This window comes from Triticum urartu, chromosome 6A, assembly GCF_056163025.1.
Source record: "Triticum urartu cultivar PI428250 chromosome 6A, HENAU_Tu73, whole genome shotgun sequence".
Classification (NCBI taxonomy): Eukaryota; Viridiplantae; Streptophyta; class Magnoliopsida; order Poales; family Poaceae; genus Triticum; species Triticum urartu.
In genome coordinates, this window is record NC_141878.1 from 418,576,948 (window position 1) to 418,598,617 (window position 21,670).

Genomic DNA, 21,670 nt, shown 5'->3' on the forward strand with positions numbered 1-21,670 from the left:
TAGAAAACCGTTGATTGGCTATGTTACCGCTTTGCTCAGCCCCTCTTATAGCGTTGCTAGTTGAAGGTGAAGTTTGGAGGTCGTTCCTTGTTGGAACATTTATTTTACTTGTTGGGATATCATTATATTCCCATGTTATCTTAATGCATCTATATACTTGGTAAAGGGTGGAAGGCTCGGCCTCTCTCCTAGTGTTTTGTTCCACTCTTGCCGCCCTAGTTTCCGTCATATCGATGTTATGTTCCCGAATTTTGCGTCCCTTACGCGGTTGGATTATAATGGGAACCCCTTGATAGTTCGCCTTGATTAAAGCTTTTCCAGCAATGCCCAACCTTGGTTTTACCATTTTCCACCTAGCCTCTTTTTCCCTTGGGTTTCCGGAGCCCGAGGGTCATCTTATTTAAACCCCCCCGGGCCAGTGCTCCTCTAAGTGTTGGTCCAAACTGTTAGCCGCCGGTGGCTACCAGGGGCAACTCTGGGCTGGCCTACCAGAAGTTTAGACAATCTGAGTGTGCCCTGAGAAAGAGATATGTGCAGCTCCTATCGGGATTTTTCGGCACGTTCGGGCGGTGTTGCTGGTCTTGTTTTAACCTGTCGAAGTGTCTTGAAGAACCGAGATACCGAGTCTGATCGGAACGTCTTGGGAGGAGGTCTATTCCTTCGTTGACCATGAGAGCTTGTCACGGGCTAAGTTGGGACTCCCCTGCAGGGATTTGAACTTTCGAAAGTCGTGCCCGTGGTTATGGGCAGATGGGAATTTGTTAATGTCCGGTTGTAGATAACTTGAACCTTAACTTAACTAAAATGAATCAACTGAATGTGTTACCGTGATGGCCTTTTCTCGGCGGAGTCCGGGAGGTGGACACGGTGTTGGAGTAACGCTTGCGCAGGTTGTTCTCTAGTTTCTCGCTCGCTCTTTGCCTCCTCTTCTCGCTCTCTTTTGCGAACAGGATAGCCACCATATTTGCTAGTCGCTTGCTGTAGCTCCACATATATTTACCTTACCTTACCTATAAGCTTAAATAGTCTTGATCGCGAGGATGTGAGATTGCTGAGTCCCTGTGGCTCACAGATTACTATTACACCAGATGCAGGGCCTGATGATTCCGCTCCAGGTGACGCGCTTGAGCTCAAGTGGGAGTTCGACGAAGACTCTTAACGCTACTATGTTTCCTTTCCAGATGATCAGTAGTGGTGCCCAGTTGGGGTTGATCGGGACCATGTCGCATGTTGGGTCATCTTTTATTTTGGCGCCGTAGTCGGGCCATGAGTGTTTGGATGATGTAATGTTATTTATGTACTTGATTGACGTGGCGAGTGTAAGCCAACTATGTTATCTCCCCTTTTATTATCTATATTACATGGGATGTTGTGAAGATCGCCTAACTTGCGACATATGCCTTCAATGCGATTATGCCTCTAAGTCATGCCTCGACACGTGGGAGATATAGTCGCATCGAGGGTGTTACATTTAAACCCTGGAGGGGTGTCCCAACTTACCCCTTGACAAGCTCATGATCCGTAGAGACATCCCTCCATCGCGGGACCCTCCGATCAGGCTCGGAATCCCGGTGCACAAGACAATTCGACAGTGGTAAAACTAGTCCAGCACTAGTAGAAAACAGGGCTTTGGTCCAGGCCGGGTTAGCCCATTAGTCCCAGTTCAGTCCAGAACCGGGACCAATGGGGGCATTGGTCCCGGTTCGTGAGCCCAGGGGGGCGGCTGGGCCACGTGGGCCATTGGTCCCAGTTCATCTGGACCTTTTGGTCCCGGTTGGTGGGATGAACCGGGACCAATGGGCCTCGCTCCTGGCCCACAACCATTGGTCCTGGTTCGTGCCTCAAACCGGGACTAAAGATTAGACCTTTAGTCCCAGTTTGAGGCATGAACCGGGACTAATGGGGTTGAGACCTTTAGTCCCGGTTCGTGCCACAAACCGGTACTAAAGGTCCCATAATCAAACTCTACCCCCCCCCCCCCCCCCCCGTGGATCGCCTTTTCAGTTTTAAAAAAATAAAAGAAAATGATGGAAATGTTAAAAAATAAAAGAAAATAAGTTTCCCATGTGATATGTGGTCTAGTTGTTGGGAAAATTTGCAAATGTGAATTTTGACTTTATTTGCAAAATCTCTCTGAAATTTGTAAAAATGGGCATAACTTTTGCATACTAACTCGGATGAAAAAGTTTTTTATATGAAAAATCATCTACTCGAGAAGTTACATCCGGACGGGCGATCGAGAGGGGGGCGGGCTGCGTCGAAGAGATCATTGGATACTCCCCGCCTGATCGCGGCGTCCCTCCTCCGTCGGGCGTCCGCCGCTACGACATGCTCATCCATGTGGATCGGATGGAGGACTGGACCCCGCTCTCGCCGTGTTCCTCACACTCGGGCCAGAGCGGTATCCCTTCCTCCTCTGATGATGATGACGACCGCCCCTTCCCGCAGACTGAGCCGGGTTCCTGGTCCGCCGGCGTCGAGGACGGCCAGGCCCCAGGGAGGAGGGCGGCCTCGCGGGCATCGGCCTCCGGATGCAGGGACGGGCCTCCGGTCGTCGATCGCCGCGACACAGACCGCGATGGCAACCAAGGTGGGCTGCGGCGCTCTTGGAAGGACGCCTTTCTGGGCAACTCTTGCCACGCCAAGGGCAAGGCCACTGATGTCGTCGAGGTCGCTCCCCGGCACCGCAACAAGGCCCCCTCCGACCGCAGGCACGACAGCCATGGCAAGCAGGCAAAGGAGGGGCCTGTCCTCAAGGCCACCCCCCCGCTCCCACTCCGCCCGCGCGAGGCCACTCGCCTGGGCACGCCTGAGCCTGACCCGGTGGCCCAGTTCTTCTCCTTCCCTGGCGGACGTGCCCTCTCGCCTCCACCTCATACTGACGTCATGCAACTGTAGATCGAGAATGCCATGCTCGAGGCGCTCACTTCGCCGCTGGCCTTTGAGGATGGCGGCCGTTCACCGCCCCACGCTTCCACTCGACATGGGGCCGTTGACGGCTTCCCGGAAGATGACATCCTTCCATGCATCGCCGACCTCGACGCCCCTCTCAGTAGCCCATGCATCTCTACCCCGGCTCCTGCTGCTGTAGGCTTCCATGTCGCTGCCATCACCCAGAAGGTCGACTGCCTCCACATCGACGCTGGGCAGGGAAGCACCAGTCAGGAGGGCGGGCCACAACAGCTGTTCTGCCCCCCTCCGTTGGCCATCCTCGACGCTCCGCCAGCTCCGCCTGCCCATCCGCGCTCATCAGCTCCCCCGAAAGTGCGGGCCTCTTCTGCTCCTTCTCGTCGAAGCGCGCGTCAGGCCGCGTCCGGCTGCACCGTGCCAGTGGCCCAGCGCGTGGCGCTGCGCCTCGTCCAAGAACTCGGCGGCCTCGGCCCAAAGGATCGGATGACCCCATCGGTGGCGGCTACCCTGCTCAAGCGCTTCGAGGAGCCCCTGTACCGCAGCGACATCAAGGCGATCGCAAAGCTCACTGGACTGGACTGTAAGGCACTGGAAATCGCGACCGAGATGGCTGGCGCGGATGCTGAGGATGTAGTTTGATCATGTTAGTTTTATTTAGTAGTCTTTGTCAATGGCTGGTTTTAGACCAGTTCGAGTTAGGATTAGTCTTCATGTGTAGTCTTCAGTCAGCAGGATCAGTTTCTAGCCATCGCCGGGATTTTGGTCCTATTGGTGGCCGGCGGTGCCCCCTGGGTCGATGTAATGTGTGTTGTAACCCCTCTGTTTTAATGGATAGTCGACGAAGCGAACTCCCCTGTCTCCATGATTGATACAAATTATAGGATTATGTCATGGAATGTTAGAGGACTTAATGCGCCGGCTAGACGATCTACGGTTAGAGAGGTGGCGCAGGCAAACAAGATCTCAATCCTAAACCTACAAGAAACTAAAATAGAGGCTTGGATTTCTGAAATGGCTCACGACGTTGGGGGAAATCTTCTGCAGGGCTGCGTGGTGCTTCCGGCAGCGGGCACAAGAGGGGGCGCGGCAATCTTCTGGGACAAGCAGATTGTCGACATCACGGATCAGATCATCGCTAGTTTCTCCATCACTGCCAAGGTGCAGATCATTAGCACCGGCCACTCGTTTTGGATGACTACAGTATATGGGCCGACAGATGACCAGCAGAAAGCAAATTTTCTATCTGAGCTGGCTGCGGTTGCGCCGGCTGCATCAGAGCCATGGATGTTGAACGGCGACTCCAACATGATTTACCAAGCTAGGGACAAGAACAACTCCAACATCAACTGAAGAATGATGGGCCATTTCCGTAGAGCAATTGATCTCTCCGGGGTAAAAGAGGTCAAATGCAAAAATAGGAGATTTACGTGGAGCAGCAAGATGGAGGATCCAACTCTTTGTAGCATCAACAAGGTTTTCTGCAACCTGGCATGGGAGGATATGCACCCAAACTTTGTGCTTATGGCGGCCTCCACTTCGTTCTCTGATCATTTCCCTCTGGTGCTGGCTAATGGAGTTAGGCCTGTCACCAGGGCAAGGTTCAGATTCGAAAACTTCTAGACAGTCTTTCCTCATTTCCAAGAGACGGTGCAGCATGCTTGGGAGAGGCCTGTCTGCCATGACTGCCCGTTCGTCAGATTGAAGAAGAAAATGGAAAGAGTTGCGGTGGACTTAAAGGTGTGGGGCAAAAGTTTGTTTGGGGGTGCAAAACTTCAATTTCAGATCGCCAACGAGGTCATCATGAGGCTGGATGTAGCGCTGGAGGCCAGACCGCTATCACCTGAAGAGCTACACCTGAGGAAGCAGCTAAAACTAAAGGTTCTTGGGCTGGCAGCAATTGAAAGGGCTCGCAAGAAGCAGGCCTCCAGGATTTCTTGGCTCCGTGCAGGAGATGCAAACTCAAAGTTCTTTCATGCCCGTGTCCTCTCACGTTGTAGAAAAAACTACATCCACTCGATCAAGCACGGAGACGCCATTGTCACAGAGCCGTGGGAGAAAGCTAAGTTGGCCTTCGATCACTTCGCCCGCGGCCTCGGGGATTCCTGGCATTGAAGCTGCACACTTAACTGGGACATGCTCCAGCTGCCAGCCGTCGACCTGCAGGGCATCGATCTTCCTTTCTCTGAGCAAGAAATCTGGGCTGCCATCAAGGCATCTCCATTGGAAAAAGCTCCTGGGCCGGATGGGTTCACTGGCAAGTTCTTCAGATCATGTTGGCACATTATCAAACTAGATATCATGGCGGTTTTCCAAAAGTTGTACAACCTAGCGGGTGGCAATTTTGCTGATCTGAACACTGCCTTCATTGCCTTGCTGCCAAAGAAGGATGGAGCAACAGAGTTGGGTCACTTTCGTCCGATCAGCCTCATTTATTCTATTGCTAAGTTGATTGCAAAAGTTCTATCCATGAGACTAGCGCCTCGACTTCAAGACCTGATTTCCCCAGCACAAACGGCGTTTCAGAAAGGAAAATGCCTGCATGAAAGCTACCAATACGTGCAGGGCTACGTCAGAGCGCTCCATCGGCAGAAAAAAAGGGCCCTCCTGTTCAAGTTAGACATCGCAAAAGCTTTCGATTCTATCTCTTGGGCTTATCTCCTGGAGCTAATGCAAAAGCTGGGTTTTCCACCGAGATGGCGCGATTGGATCGCACTCATCTTATCGTCGGCCTCCTCTTCAGTACTACTAAATGGGGATCCGGGCGATCGATTCTGGCATATGCAAGGGTTAAGGCAGGGCGACCCCCTCTCCCCCCTGCTCTTCATCATCGCAATCGACACGCTCCACCACCTGCTTGCTGCTGCATCTGACCTTGGGGTCCTGGCGCCCCTGCCGGGCCGCGGCCAAAGCTTGCGGGTCGGCTTATATGCTGACGACGCAGTTATCGTCGCCAACCCATCTGCGCAGGAGGTGGGCAAGCTGCTAGAGCTGTTGGATAGTTTCGGAGAAGCCACCGGTCTGAAGCTGAACCAAAGAAAATCTTAAGTTGTCGCAATCTGCTGTGAGGAGCTGAACGTGCCGGATCTGCTACAGGGATTCGGTGGTCAAATTGTCAGTTTCCCAATAACTTACCTGGGCCTCCCAATTACGCCAACTCGCCTCAGAATGGTACATTTCCAGTTCCTGATCGATAGGTTGAAAGCACGGCTGGCTGGCTGGAAGGGCAAACTCCTTAACATTGCGGGGAGAAGAGTTCTCGTCAGATGCATCCTCTCTGCTCTCCCAACTTTTGCGATGACTGCTCTGAAGATACCGAAGAAGATTCTGAAGGAAATGGACAAATCGCGAAGACGATTCCTTTGGGTACAAGACGACGAGCTCTCTGGTGGAAAGTGCAAAGTATCCCGGGACAAGGTGTGCTGCCCTCTAGATCGTGGAGGCCTCGGTCTCCTGGATCTGCTCAAATTCAATCGTGCGCTGAGAATGCGCTGGCAATGGCTTGCATGGGCAAGGCCTGAGAAGCTTTGGGTTGCCGTGTCCCCAACTCCTGACGATCATGAAAGGGCTCTGTTTGCCAATGCGACATCAATCCGTGCTGGCAATGGAAAAAGCACCAACTTCTGGAAGGACACCTGGATCGGAAATGAGCCGCTGTCTACAACTTTCCCTGCTCTGTTCATTCATGCGAGGCGCAAGAACAGATCGGTTGGGGAGGCGCTTGCAAATGATCAGTGGATTGCAGATTTACAACATGGCGATACAGAAACAATAGCCCCTCAGTTTCTGCAGATGTGGCGACTCTTTGACGCTGCGCCAATTGCCATGGCTCCTGATCAAGAAGACGAAATCACATGGAAGCTCAATCGCGAGGGAATATACACTGCCAAACCAGCTTATCAGATGCAATGCCAGCAAGCCCCCAACCTGGCCTACAGCAGCTTCATCTGGAAGGTCTGGGCTCCCAACAAGCTCAAAATGTTCATGTGGCTCTTGATAAGAGATCGACTGTGGTGCAACGACAGACTGCAGAGAAGAGGTTGGCCCAATGGCTATTTTTGCCCTGTGTGCACCAGAAACTTGGAAACATCTACACACCTCATCTGGGACTACAGTTTCTCGCACCGGGTTTGGGGGAAATGTGCTACTTGGTCAGGCTGCTCTTCGCTGGCACCGGTCACGACGTCTCGGAGCAGCTCGGCACAGATTTGCCAACTCCTCATCAACAAGACTGCTTCCGCTTGCAGGCGCGGAATCAGATTGCTGATCATCATGATCGCCTGGGAATTGTGGAGGGAAAGAAACCACTGCGTGTTCTAGGCAAAAACACCGCGGGTGGATGATGTTCTCATGGCAATCAGGAGCAGTATCGAGCAATGGAGACTGGCCGGAGCCAAATGCTTAGAGTCTCCCTTCGGGGACACCATTAGCGAAAATTAGGCTCAAGAAAGGGGAGGACAACTGTATTTTCCATTTTCATCCACCTGATCGCTTGATCTCATGTTTCCACTGCTTTCTGCTAAATCAATGAAGCCGGCAATTTGTCGGGTCTTTCAAAAAAAATTGTTTAAGTTTGAAGTAGTTTGAATGCTTGATATCGAAAATCCTTTTCTAAGCCCGGGCTCATATGCACCAGTGTTGAATAAAAAATTAAAAACAAATACTAGAAAAATTCAAAAAATTCCAAAAACATTTCCCATGGTAGACAATTTGATGCGTGAGGTCCGACCCAATTTTCATATGATTTGGACAACTGAGCAACTCTCGGCAAAAAAGACAAATTCGGAGTCTATAAAACAGTTTACTGTTCACGTACTATTTTGACCTGATTTGTCTTTTTCTTCTGAGAGTTACTCAGATGTCCAAATAAATTAATATTTGGAGCGAACCTCACGCAATAAATTGTCGACCATAGGAATAAAAAATAGGATTTTTTGAATGTTTCTAATATTTGTTTTGAATTTTTTTGATCGGGTGCAGATGAGTCTGGGCACAGAATCACTGCGCTCGCTTGATATAGCCTCTAGACATTCATATGAGTAGTTGCTATCAATCTTGTGAAGTTTTGTTGATATTATTTTGCGGCCCAAAAATTTCATAAATTTGTTCATAAGGAATATGAACTTCTTTAGGAGGAGTTCTTCGAGGAGGAGCTCCTCGGAAGGGATGTCGAGCGAGAGCTCGGTACGGAAAGCGTATGTTGAACCAAGGGCAAGTTCGACGCAAATTACCGATGCCTAATCATGTCAGTGGCTGTGTGACGAGTTCATGATAGGTGCTGGTATTAACGAAGAATTTGATCAATATATTCATAACACTGAGCTTGCCCCCTTCATTGCAGATAGGTGCACTCAACACTACAACTTAACCCAATCATTCAATAAAGAGTTTGAGTATCACTCTCGCAATTCTAGGGTCGTGTTTCACCTATATGATAGATCCTATGGTATGTCCCTAGAAGAGTTTGGTGATGCATGCAAAATTCCATACCGGGGTTCACTTGGTGAACCGCAAAAATCTGATTATGATATGTTCCTTCATTGTCATTGCAATGGTGAGGATATGGGATCCACACAAGCTAGAATAAAGAGCATCCAATTTCCTTCTATTCGTTACTTTGCACTGTTTAATGGAAACTGCATCACCAGTAAGCAAGACCGTAGTGCACTTTGCGCCCCTGCACTAACATGCCTTAAAACATATAATCTTGGGGAAATTGTTGCACGGCGGCTGCACCGCAATGCGGGCAGTGGTCATTTATATGGAGGAATTTATGCCTATCGCGTAGCTGCAAAGCTAGGGATCTCACCTAGGCTCAATGACCTCATATTACCTGGTAAATACTTATACTTTCAGGCTATGCAGTGCCATAACTTTATTAAGGATAGATCTCAGAACTATGATTATAACTTAATATTTGATAAACATCATGTTATCTCTGTTATTTTGCCTGCGCCTGCTCTCTTTGATTTTCAGAGCAAGCAAAGAAATTATGTCTAAGCGAGCGAGGCACGGGATTACAACGCAGTAGTAGAAGTTGTGAGTCTGACTGAGGAGGCTGCACGGAGAGCCTCCGCGAGCTATCACTTTGATTATTATCCAGACCAACGAGGGTGATTACCAAGCAAGGCCAAAAGCCTAAGCTTGGGGGTGTGCGTATTTCTCATCGACATTACATTCTTGTTCACACATTTCATTCCAGTTGTCGGTGTTCATCCTCTATCATTGTATAATCCATGTTAATTTTACTTTTCCTTTCTTCTTGTGTGTTTGAAAAACTTAAAAAAAACCAAAAAATATTTCTCTCTTGTTTTCAGTTTCTCATTCTTATTTAATTAGTTGTAGCCTTAAAATAAACCCAAAAAGATTTCTCGTTTCTTCTTTTGCTTATTGGGAGTTTTCTTGTGTAAATAGTTTTTCTCTCTTTTTGTTTTTCCTTCGTTAATTTTCTTACCCCGGAAAAACAAAAACTCCAACAATATTTCAATGCGTTTCTCTGAAATTCTTTTCTTTTCTTTGAGTCGTCGTAATTAAGGAGAAGACCATGACGAAAATGTTGAGTGGCTCTCATATGCATTATCATTGATCTATTAAAGAGCCCATATTACATTGTCTTCTCCTTTGAATAAATGTTTGTAGATTCCAGCTTAGTCCATGGCACACTTGCATTATTATTAGAATTATTTTTCTCATTGTTTGGTCATGCAAGTGAAAGGAAATAATGACGAAATTTGATGAATTGATTGAGGTGAAGGAAAGCTGGTACAAACTCTGCCTGTTTTTGTTTTTGTAAATATGTTTAGCTCATCGGTCTTGATTCAGTTTTTTATGAGTAAACATATTTATGATGATAATTAGATTATAGTTGCTCATGACATGCTTAAACAACTAGGAGTGGATAATAATTTATCTTGAGTGTCAACATGCATTAAAATGGTTATGATGTAGTATGATAAGATGGTATCCTCATCTGAATAATTCAAGTGGCTTGAATTGGCACATGTTCACGCATGTGGTTGATTCAAAACCAACAAAGCCTCCATGATATGTATGTTCATGGTGTTTTATATCCTACTCATGCTCACATTCAATGTTGATTGTTCTCAATGCATGTTTATGACCATTTTCGCTCTTTGGTTGGTCGCTCCTCAATCTATTTGCTAGACTTCACCTGTACTAAGCGGGAATATTGCTTGTGCATCCACTTCTTTAATCCTACATTATTCCAAATGAGTCCACCATACCTACCTATTTGCGGTATTTATCTGCCGTTCCAAGTAAATTTGCATGTGCCAACTCTAAACCTTCAAATAACAATCTATTTTGTGTGCCTGTACCACCCACGGAGCAACAGGGGGCGGTCAACATCTTCCATGCTAAGAGGGTTATTCTCACGATGAGTGTTTATTCACTTGTCATTGCACGAGAGAGTGACTGGTAATTGGGATGCCCAGTACTATGATCAAAATGCAAAAATAATATAAACAATGAAACAAACCCCCTTGGAAAGTTGAAAGTATGGAGGGCACCCGTGAATTCGGCTAGCCATGGCTTGTGATTGTTGGATGAGGGGGAGTAAACTTTACTTTTCCGCTAGGGAACCGCCTATAATATGTTTAGCATGGAAGATATTGAAAAATCTCGGTCGTGACGTTGACAGGAAAAGCATACTTCTCAAAATTATATTCATCCCTGTTTTAAGCTTCGAGCTCTGGCACCTTTGCAAATCCATGCCCCCACTGCGAAAGGCCTATCTATTTACTTTTATTGTTGAAAGTCATCACCTTCTCATTAAAGCACCGATTGGAGAGCACTATTGTAATTCTTATGCATTGTGTTTTGTTAAAGTTGAGTTGGAGCATGACTGGGCCCACGACAAAAAAACCACTTCCGTGATGATACATGTTTGTTAGGTCACATTTTCTGTCATGCATGTACATCCTGTTGGGGAACATAGCATACAATTTCAAAAAAATTCCTACGATCACGCAAGATCTATCTAGGAGATGCATAGCAATGAGAAGGGGAGAGTGTGTCTGTCACGCCCAATATGCGACTCTATCCTAAAGGAACTCGAAGGTCCCACCAAGGATAGAACCGCATATTGACACGCTTTTGCAAGGTGGATATCATTACATTGTACCATTACATAATAGTTGGGGATACATACAAAGAGGCATACAAACGTCACAATAATACATCAATACATCATACATGAGAAGAACATCCGACTACGGATGAAACACAAACAGAAACTCAAACGACATCCACCCTGGTAGCCCAGGCTGCCGACCAGGAACGTATCCCCTGAACGAAGGAGAAGTAGAACAAGAACTCCAAAACAAGTAAACCTCGCTCTCGCGTCATGATCATCACATTACCTGCACTTGCAACTGTTATTGTAGTAATCAGTGAGCCACGAGGACTCAGCAATCCCATTACCATGGGTATCAAGATTAGCAAAGCTTAATGAGTAGGAAAGGATAAGTGGTGAGGTTGCAGCAACGACTAAGCAAGTGTGGTGGCTAACTTACGAGTACAAGAGTGAGATGAGGAACTACGCAAACGGTCGCCAACTAGTAATGTCCAATAAGTGACCTTGAACTACTTACGTTCAAACATAACCCAACTGTGTTCTCCTCTCAAACCTCCTCGAAAAGAGACAATCACGGTTACGCACGCGATTGGTGTATTTTAATTGAGTTTACTTCAAGTTCACTACAACCGGATATTAACAAATTCCCATCTACCACATAACCGCGGGCACGGCTCTCGAAAGTTTAAACCTTGGAGGGGTGTTGAGGGAGTCCTGGATTAGGGGGTGTTCGGATAGCCGGACAATACCTTCAGCCGGACTCCTGGACTATGAAGATACAAGATTGAACACTTCGTCCCGTGTCCGGATGGGACTTTCCTTGGCGTGGAAGGCAAGCTTGGCGATGCGATATTCAAGATCTCCTACCATTGTAACCAACTCTGTGTAACCCTAACCCTATCCGGTGTCTATATAAACCGGAGGGTTGTAGTCTGTAGGACAGAATCAACTCCATACACAATCATACCATAGGCTAGCTTCTAGGGTTTAGCCTCCTTGATCTCGTGGTAGATCTTCTCTTGTACTACCCATATCATCAATATTAATCAAGCAGGAGTAGGGTTTTACCTCCATCGAGAGGGCCCGAACCTGGGTAAAACAAAGTGTCCCCTGTCTCCTGTTACCATCCGGCCTAGACGCACAGTTCGGGACCCCCTACCCGAGATCTGCCGGTTTGGACACCGACATTGGTGCTTTCATTGAGAGTTCCTCTGTGTCGTCGCCTTTAGGCACGATGGCCCCTTCGATCTTTAACAACGATGCGTTCCAGGCTGAGACCTTTCTCCCCAGACAGATCTTCATCTTCGGTGGCTTCACACTGCGGGCCAATTCGCTTGGCCACCTTGAGTAGATTGAAAGCTACGCCCCTGGCCATCAGGTCAGGTTTGGATGCCTAAACTACACGGCCGACGTCCGCGGAGAGTTGATCTTCGACGGATTCGAGCCACAGCCAAGCGTGCCGCACTGTCTCGATGGGCAGGATATAGCTCTGCCGCCGAACAGCGCCTTGGAGGCCGCACACGCATTGATTTCGACCATTGATTCGGAACCCACTGCGCCGATCGAGGATCAGCGGTTCGACGCTGCCTTAGGGACTGCGATCTTAGAGGCGATTGAGCCGAACCCCAGCCCCGCACTCCGCATGACCCGTGACTCTGAGGAGCCGGATTCCTCTCCGAACTCCGAGCCCCCCGCGCCCCTGCCAATCAAATCCGATTGGGCGCCGGTAATGGAGTTCACCGCAGCAGACATCTTTCAGCGTCTGCCTTTGGCGACATCCTGAATTCTCTTAAGTCTCTCTCTTTATCAGGAGAGCCCTGGCGGGACTATGGTCAGCAAGGGTGGGATACGGACAGTGAGGAAATTCAAAACCCACCCACCACCCACTTTATAGCCACTGTCGACGATCTAACCGACATGCCTGACTTCGGCTCCGAAGACATCGACAGAACGTCCGAGACGAATGGCTCGCCAGACACCTCGGCCATGAAAAGCCAAGAACAATGGCCGCACTAACAAGCCTCATGACCCGCTTTTGTGCAGGAGAGGACAGCTGGTTGGCAAGGCGCGGCCCCAGCGACCCAAGTACATCCGAAACCAGGGATGGAAACGGAAGACCGCGACGCAACAAGGACCGTCGCCGGACTAAGAACAAAAGTCCGAAGAGCATGGCAGTCAACGCCGGATTCAAAGGCTCACGACAAAATCAGGAAAAATCGCCCCCCAGGACAATAGGGACGATCCATCCAACCTAAACAAAATCCTAGACAGGATATGTCAGATACACAGTACTCCCGGGAAGCCTACTAACCATACCCACAGAGACTGTTGGGTCTTCAAACAATCCGGCAGACTCAATGCCGAACACAAGGGGCTCGACACACCAAGCGAAGACGAGGACGAACCCCACCAGCAGAGCACCAGGATACAAAAGAACATCCCGCAAGAAGTAAAAACCGTGAACTCACTTCACATAACAAAACGTGCGGTGCCCGTAAAGGTACGCACCACACGACTCATCCCCAAAGGATCCTGCCACTGGTTGTCAAAACCGATCACTTTCGATCAGCTAGATTATTCTAGGAATATCAAGAAAGTAGGATGGACTGCCTTGATACTCGATCCAATAATTGGCGGACTCAAGTTTTCAAATGTCCTTATGGACGGCGGCAGCGGACTAACCTGATATATCAGGATACAATACAGCACATGGGGATAAACCCAGCAAGAATCCGCCGCAACAAAACCTCCTTTCAAGGGGTAATACCTGGTCCGGACACCCATTGTACGGGTTTCTTCGGCTAACAGTCACATTCGGCTCTGCCGATAACCTCCGCCGCGAAAAGCTGACCTTCCACGTCGTCCCGTTCTCAAGTCGCTATCAAGCACTACTGGGACGTGAAGCTTTCGCTCGATTTAACGCAATACCACATTATGCATCTCTTACGCTTAAAATGCCCGGCCCACGAGGCATCATTTCTTTGATGGGGAAACACTAAAGTGCGCCTCCCCAAGCGGAGGATAGTGCGGCCGCTTTAAATGCCCCACAGCAAAATGGCCTCACCGGCCAAAAAACTTCAAAATAGGTCATTTAAAGACCACGAACGTGGATAGACGAGTTCGGTGCAAAATCATCATTGATGCGGGTCTAGAAGCCATATACCCCCGCACAAGGGGCTCCACGCATATACAATAAGAGACAATAAAGCTCAAACTTACATATCTTACTTTAATCTTTTTCGGCACGATTCGTTTTGAACTCTCTCTTTTATAGATGAACGTCGTGCGGCGCCCATCCAGAATACGGCACAATGGAGACACAGGCGCAGACGTGCAGTAGGGACCTGTCCTAAAGGATTCTTTTTAGATTAAGACCCTACATAAACCTTTTTTACCGTCTCTTGTTGCTACACATCCCCTGGTTTTTCTTTCTAATATAACCAAGGAGGAGGCTGGCGTCTTGGCATGTGGCCACGTCAGAATTTTTGCGCGTACCTGGACACTAGGGGCTTTTTGAATAAAGAGTGTTGTTTGGCCCACACTCATAAAGACCGAACACCTTAGGGAGTGTTCGGCGTCGCGAGTTTTGGCATTATATGCATCAGCTCCGAATCGTGTCTTTGGTCAAATGTTGGGTTGCCCGGCTCCTGAGTTCGGCTACCTTACGTTCCGCTCTATCGGCTAAGGTAGCACCAGGAGAACTACTGCGATTGTGCCCCCGGTTCGGCCAGGGCGAGCACCTCAGTAGAGAAAGCCGAAAACTGACTGTCATGATGTAGCGTGAGACTGGTCAGCCACTCGATGACCGATCAGAATCTATCGTATTCCTCCGCTTTGACGAAGGACCACTTCCCGGTCAGGCACATACGCGCCCCGAATTCGGACGAGCGCAGTTGCCACCAAGGAGCTACCTAAAGAGTCTCATTTTCAAACTCCTATGGCTAAGTGAAAGTGTTAAAGAATTATAGTCCGGTTGCCTGGCCCGCTGTGCTATCACCTCCTTTGTAGGACCAAGACGTTGGGTTAAGTGTGAGAATGCGTCTTCTGCGAACACCCCCGCACTATCTGCGTGGGGGCTGAAGCCAACGACTGCCATCTTTCAGATTCTATACATATATATATATATATTAAAACGCCCGATTAGAAGGTGTTTACAATACTTGGAGGCACAAGTATAAAATAAGCCACTACAGTTTATCAAAATATTACTTCATAATTACATATGCTATCTTAACATAGCATCTTTCGGGCACTGCGTCTCTATTACACGAGCGCCTTCAAGAACTTCTTGAAAATAGTGCTCGGAAGGTACTCGGCTTTGGTCCGAATCTCGGGACGCAACAACAGTGGCCTCCATCTCTGCCCAGTATGTCTTAACACGGGCAAGAGCCATCCGTGCGCCCTCTGTGCATGCTGACCTCTTAATTGCATTTATATGCGGCACCGCGTCAAGGAATTGCTGCACCAAGCTGAAATATCTCTTCGGCTACAATCTCCCCGGCCACAGATGATCCATGACGTACTTCATGGCGAGTCCGGACAACCTATTCAGTTCGGTCCATTGAGCCAAACGATCATCCACTGCCAGTGGACGCTCTGGATTATGAAACTGCAACCAGAAAAGCTTTTCCACTTCGCAATCTTTCTGATCTCGGAAGTGTTTAGTCGCATCAGCGGCACTTGTTGCCAAGTCCAGATAGGTGTCCTTCACACTCCACATCCGGTCCAACGGAGAAAACTTTGGATCACAAAACTTCCTCCGCAGCATAAAGGGCTTTCCAGCCGCAATCTGTTCGGCCTGACGTAGCTCCTCTTTCGCAGCTCTCATCGCAGAGCGAGCGTCGTTGGCATTGGCAACGGCCTTTTCTAAATCCGTCTGTTTTGCCTGGTCTTCTTTTTCAAGAAGTTTGCAACGGTCGGTAGCGCTTCTTAACTCTTCGGCCATCTCGGCCATCTCCTCTTTGCTTCGGCAATGAGCAGCCTGCTCGGCCCTCAGCTCTTCAAGGGCCTCCTTGGCAGCCGCATCGCTTTTTCTGGCTTGCTCCTTCGCTCGGGCAAGTTTTGCCCTAAGATTCTCCACGGCGGCCGCACCATCTGCGTTAAGCACACACATTGTAAGACACTGGCATAAAGCTCCTCTTACCTGGCGCTGCCCGAAGAATTCCATACCTTGAGCCTCATCAAGCCGCTTATTGACAAGCGCGATGTCGGCATCCGCCATGTCCAGTTGCCGCTTTAGTTCGGCCACATCATTAGTCCGGCTTGATTCCGGACACCTCGCCACCTACATTCAAAGGCGACATCTTAGACCTGGGATTATGATCCTCTATGTGCCGTCATTCCTTAACAACACGCAGAGTCTCAGGGGCTACTATCTACACAGGGCACATCTTATTTATGCGCAACTAACAAAAGTGTACATTATCTAACGTACCTCAAAACCCGTCAGTAAACTTTTGACGGCCTCATGCAATCCAATTTCTGTGGATGAAATCCTTTCAATCACCGTGCCCATTAATGCACGATGCTCCTCTGAGATAGAAGCTCGCCCCAGCAGAATCTTTAGCTCCTCCGACCGAGCACCAGACGGTGCCGGACTTGTCCTATGGCCCCTTTCGAAGGCCGGATGCCGAGAACCTCGGGGGACCGCACTGCCGCCTTCCGCCCCTGTCGGATTCGGGGAAACTCTCCGCGACGACACCTCAGGGTCGCCCGCCTCGCTAGGCGGCACGGTAGAGGGAGGCGTCCCGCTCTCCATCATCTCTGGAAGAAGATCCCCCGAAGACGAGCTCTACTGAGAAGGGCTGAGGTCCGAGCTGCAAGGTAAAATTTTGGTTAGTCTTCTCAGATATAAATCAAAGATTTCTCTCATCCCTCAAAAGAAACACCTCTCTCTACTTACGGCTCGCTGGAGGGCTGATCCCCTTGAGGGCATAGTCCGGCCGAGGAACTCACCGACGCCGGACCCTCTGACGAGGATTTTCTCCCCCGTTTCGAGACCACGGTTTCCGGGTCGTTAGAGGCGGCTCTCTTCTTCCCCTCAGGAAGGGAATTGTCGGTTCCTCCCTTCGGAGAGCCTCCTTCGAGGAGGCCATAGCTTCCTTGTCCTCCCCTGCCAAAGGCATTGTCTCCAGCATCCTGACCAGCACAGGATCCGACCTGGTTTCAGGAAGGGGAGCCGGACACCTGATCAGCTTTGCCTTCGCTATCCACTCTTGCTCAAAAGGACGGCTCTTTTAGGGGCAAGTTTATAATGATTATACGGATAGAAGGTCCGGGCACGAGGTCGCTTACCTGAGTTCCGGGCGATTGCAGCTTAGACCTGCGTCCTCGGTTAAATCCGGACACATCTCTTGTGATCCGAAGAACAGTCTATACATCTCCGCGGGCATTGCGCCCATGAAGTTCTGGAGAGTTCATGGTCCCTCTGGATTAAACTCCCACCGGTGAAGGGGGCGACGTTTGCCGGGCAGTATTTGGCGAATCAGCATGACCTGCGTCACCTTGACTAGGTTGAGGTCTCCTACTAGGAGATCCCTAATGCGGCCCTGCGACAGGGGCACATCTTTGGATAACCCCCAATCTAATCCTTTGTTGACCCATGACGCTAGCCGTGGTGGGGGACCCGGGCGAAAGGCAGGAGGCGCCGCCCACTTGGCGCTCCTGGGAGCGGTGATATAGAACCATTCTCGTTGCCACAAGCCGAGCTCCTCTTGAAAGAAGCCCTCGGGCCATGGAGCATCAGCATTCTTACTTATGACAGCGCCTCCACACTCTGCATGCCGTCCCTCGATCATCTTCGGCTCCACTCCAAAGGTCTTGAGCCACAATCCGAAGTGAGGGGTAACACGGAGGAACGCTTCGCATACAACAATGAATAAGGAAATATGGAGGATGGACTCCGGAGCTAAGTCATGAAGTTCCAGCCCGTAATAAAACAGCAGCCCCCTCACGAAGGGATCCATCGGGAAGCCTAACCCCCGAAGGAAGTGAGACATGAACACTACGCTCTCGCCAGGCTGGGGACTAGGAACAGCTTGCCCTTGAACAGGCAACCTATGCGGGATTTCGGCGGTCAAGAACTTAGCCTCTCTCAACTTTAGCACGTCCCCCTCCGTGACGGAGGAGGGCATCCATCGGCCCTGGAGGTCGGAACCGGGCATTGTCGAAGGTCCGAAGCGCCTGGAATCTGAAGCCTAGGGTGTTGGAACTCGAGGCGACGGGTGAACTCGTTTGAGATTAAAAAAGGGAGTAAGGCCTTGGTCTCTTTATAAGAGGTTGAATACCAAGAGCCCTCCCCGTAACCGTTTGGGACTCGCCTTTAATCGAGAAAACATGCTAACGAGCACGATTGGGTTACCCACGTCCGTATTGATGAGGATCCCGTAAAGGGGGGGACACGATCTCTGCTTTGACAGGACGTGCCAAGGAAACCGCCTCGCAAAACATGCTGAGGTGGAAGAGTGAAAACGATTCGAGTAAAGGACTTGGCTGTGGTGTGATGGTGCACTTCAGAATACGTCAGCAGATTAGATTTGTGTTAATATTATTCTCTCTATGGCAATATGTGGAAACTTATTTTACAGAGCCGGACACTACTCTTGGTGATTACAATCTTCTATGAAGGACTTGGAGGAGGAACCCGCCTTGCAATGCCGAAGACAATTTGCGCGCCGGACTCGTCGTCATTGAAGCCTGGTTCAGGGGCTACTGAGGGAGTCCTGGATTAGGGGGTGTTCGGATAGCCGGAGTATACCTTCAGCCGGACTCCTGGACTATGAAGATACAAGATTGAAGACTTCGTCCCGTGTCCGGATGGGACTTTCCTTGGCGTGGAAGGCAAGCTTGGCGATGCGATATTCAAGATCTCCTACCATTGTAGCCGACTCTGTGTAACCCTAACCCTATCCGGTGTCTATATAAACCGGAGGGTTGTAGTCCGTAGGACAGAATCAACTCCATACACAATCATACCATAGGCTAGCTTCTAGGGTTTAGCGTCCTTGATCTCGTGGTAGATCTACTCTTGTACTACCCATATCATCAATATTAATCAAGCAGGAGTAGGGTTTTACCTCCATCGAGAGGGCCCGAACCTAGGTAAAACAAAGTGTCCCATGTCTCCTGTTACCATCTGGCCTAGACGCACAGTTCGGGACCCCCTACCCGAGATCCACCGGTTTGGACACCGACAGGTGTCCCAACTTACCCCTTGACAAGCTCATGATCCGCAGAGACATCCCTCCATCGCGGGACCCTCCGATCAGGCTCGGAATCCCGGGCACAGGACAATTCGACAATGGTAAAACTAGTCCAGCACTAGTAGAAAACAGGGCTTTGGTCCAGGCCGAGTCAGCCCATTAGTCCCGGTTCAGTACAGAACCGGGACCAATGGGGGCATTGGTCCCGGTTCGTGAGCCCAGGGGGCCGGCCCGGCCACGTGGGCCATTGGTCCCGGTTCATCTGGACCTTTTGGTCCCGTTTGGTGGGATGAACCGGGACCAATGGGCCTCGCTCCTGGCCCACAACCATTGGTCCTGGTTCGTGCCTCAAACCGGGACTAAAGATTAGACCTTTAGTCCCGTTTGAGGCACGAACCGGGACTAATGGGGTTGAGACCGTTAGTCCCGGTTCGTGCCACGAACCGGTACTAAAGGTCCCATTTTCAAACTCTACCCCCCCCCATGGATCGCCTTTTCAGTTTTAAAAAAATAAAAGAAAATGATGGAAATGTCAAAATATAAAAGAAAATAAGTTTCCCATATGATATGTGGTCTAGTTTGGGAAATTTGCAAATGTGAATTTTGACTTTATTTGCAAAATCTCTCTGAAATTTGTAGAAATGGGCATAACTTTTGCATACTAACTCGGATGGAAAAGTTTTTTATATGAAAAATCATCTACTCGAAAAGTTACATCTGGGCGGGCGCTCAAGAGGGGGGCGGGCCGCGTCGAAGAGATCATTGGATACTCCCCGCCTGATCGCCGCGTCCCTCCTCCGCCGGGCGTCCGCCGCTACGACATGCCCATCCACGTGGATCGGATGGAGGACTGGACCCCGCTCTCGCCGCGTTCCTCACACTCGGGCCAGAGCGGTATCCCTTCCTCCTCTGATGATGACGACCGCCCCTTCCCACGGACTGAGCCGGGTTCCTGGGCCGCTGGAGTCGAGGACGGCCAGGCCCCAGGGAGGAGGGCGGCCTCGCGGGCGCCGGCCTCCAGATGCAGGGACGGGCCTCCGGTCGTCGATCGCCGTGACACAAACTGCGATGGCAACCAAGGTGGGCTGCGGCGCTCTTGGAAGGACGCCTTTCTGGCCAACTCTTGCCACACCAAGGGCAAGGCCACTGACGTCGTCGAGGCCGCTCCCCGGCATCGCAACAAGGCCCCCTCCGACTGCAGGCACGACGGCCATGGCAAGCAGGCAAAGGAGGGCCCCGTCCTCAAGGCCACCCCCCGCTCCCACTCCGCCCGCGCGAGGCCGCTCGCCTGGGCACGCCTGAGCCTGACCCGGTGGCCCAGTTCTTCTCCTTCCCTGGCGGACGTGCCCTCTCGCCTCCACCTCGTACCGACGTCATGCAACTATAGATCGAGAATGCCATGCTCGAGGAGCTCACTTCGCCGCTGGCCTTTGAGGATGGCGGCCGTTCACCGCCCAACGCTTCCACTCGACATGGGGCCGTTGACGGCTTCCCGGAAGATGACATCCTGCCATGCATCACCGACCTCGACGCCCCTCTCAGTAGCCCATGCATCTCCACCCCGGCTCCTGCTGCTGTAGGCTTCCATGTCGCTGCCATCACCCAGAAGGTCGACTGCCTCCACATCGACGCTGGGCAGGGAAGCACCAGTCAGGTGGGCGGGCCACAGCAACTGTTCTACCCCCCTCCGTTGGCCATCCTCGACGCTCCGCCAGCTCCGCCTGCCCGTCCGCGCTCATCAGCTCCCCCGAAAGTGCGGGCCTCTTCTGCTCCTTCTCGTCGAAGTGCACGTCAGGCCGCGTCCGGCTGCACTGTGCTAGTGGCCCAGCGTGCGGCGCCGCACCTCGTCCAAGAACTCGGCGTCCTCGGCCCAAAGGATCGGATGACCCCATCGGCGGCGGCTGCCCTGCTCAAGCGCTTCGAGGAGCCCCTGTCCCGCAGCGACATCAAGGCGATCGCAAAGCTCACTGGACTAGACTGTAAGGCACTGGAAATCGCGACCGGGATGGCCGGCGCGGATGCTGGGGATGTAGTTTGATCATTTTAGTGTTATTTAGTAGTCTTCGTCGATGGCTGGTTTTAGATCAGTTCGAGTTAGGATTAGTCTTCCTGTGTAGTCTTCAGTCAGCAGGATCAGTTTCTAGCCATCGCCGGGATTTTGGGCCTATTGGTGGCCGGCGGTGTCCCCTGGGTCGATGTAATGTGTGTTGTAACCCCTCTGTTTTAATGGATAGTCGACGAAGCGAACTCCCCTGTCTCCATGATTGATACAAATTATAGGATTATGTCGTGGAATGTTAGAGGACTTAATGCGCCGGCTAGATGATCTGTGGTTAGAGAGGTGGCGCAGGCAAACAAGATCTCAATCCTAAACCTACAAGAAACTAAAATATAGGCTTGGACTTCTGAAATGGCTCGCGATGTTGGGGGAAATCTTCTGCAGGGCTGCGTGGTGCTTCCGGCAGCG

General features: G+C 50.4%; 1 pseudogene; it reads left to right on the top strand.

The window, feature by feature from the left end:
* The first annotated feature begins 6,075 nt into the window (after positions 1–6,075).
* Positions 6,076–21,241, top strand: LOC147965486 (uncharacterized; annotated as a pseudogene).
* The last annotated feature ends 429 nt before the right edge of the window (positions 21,242–21,670 follow it).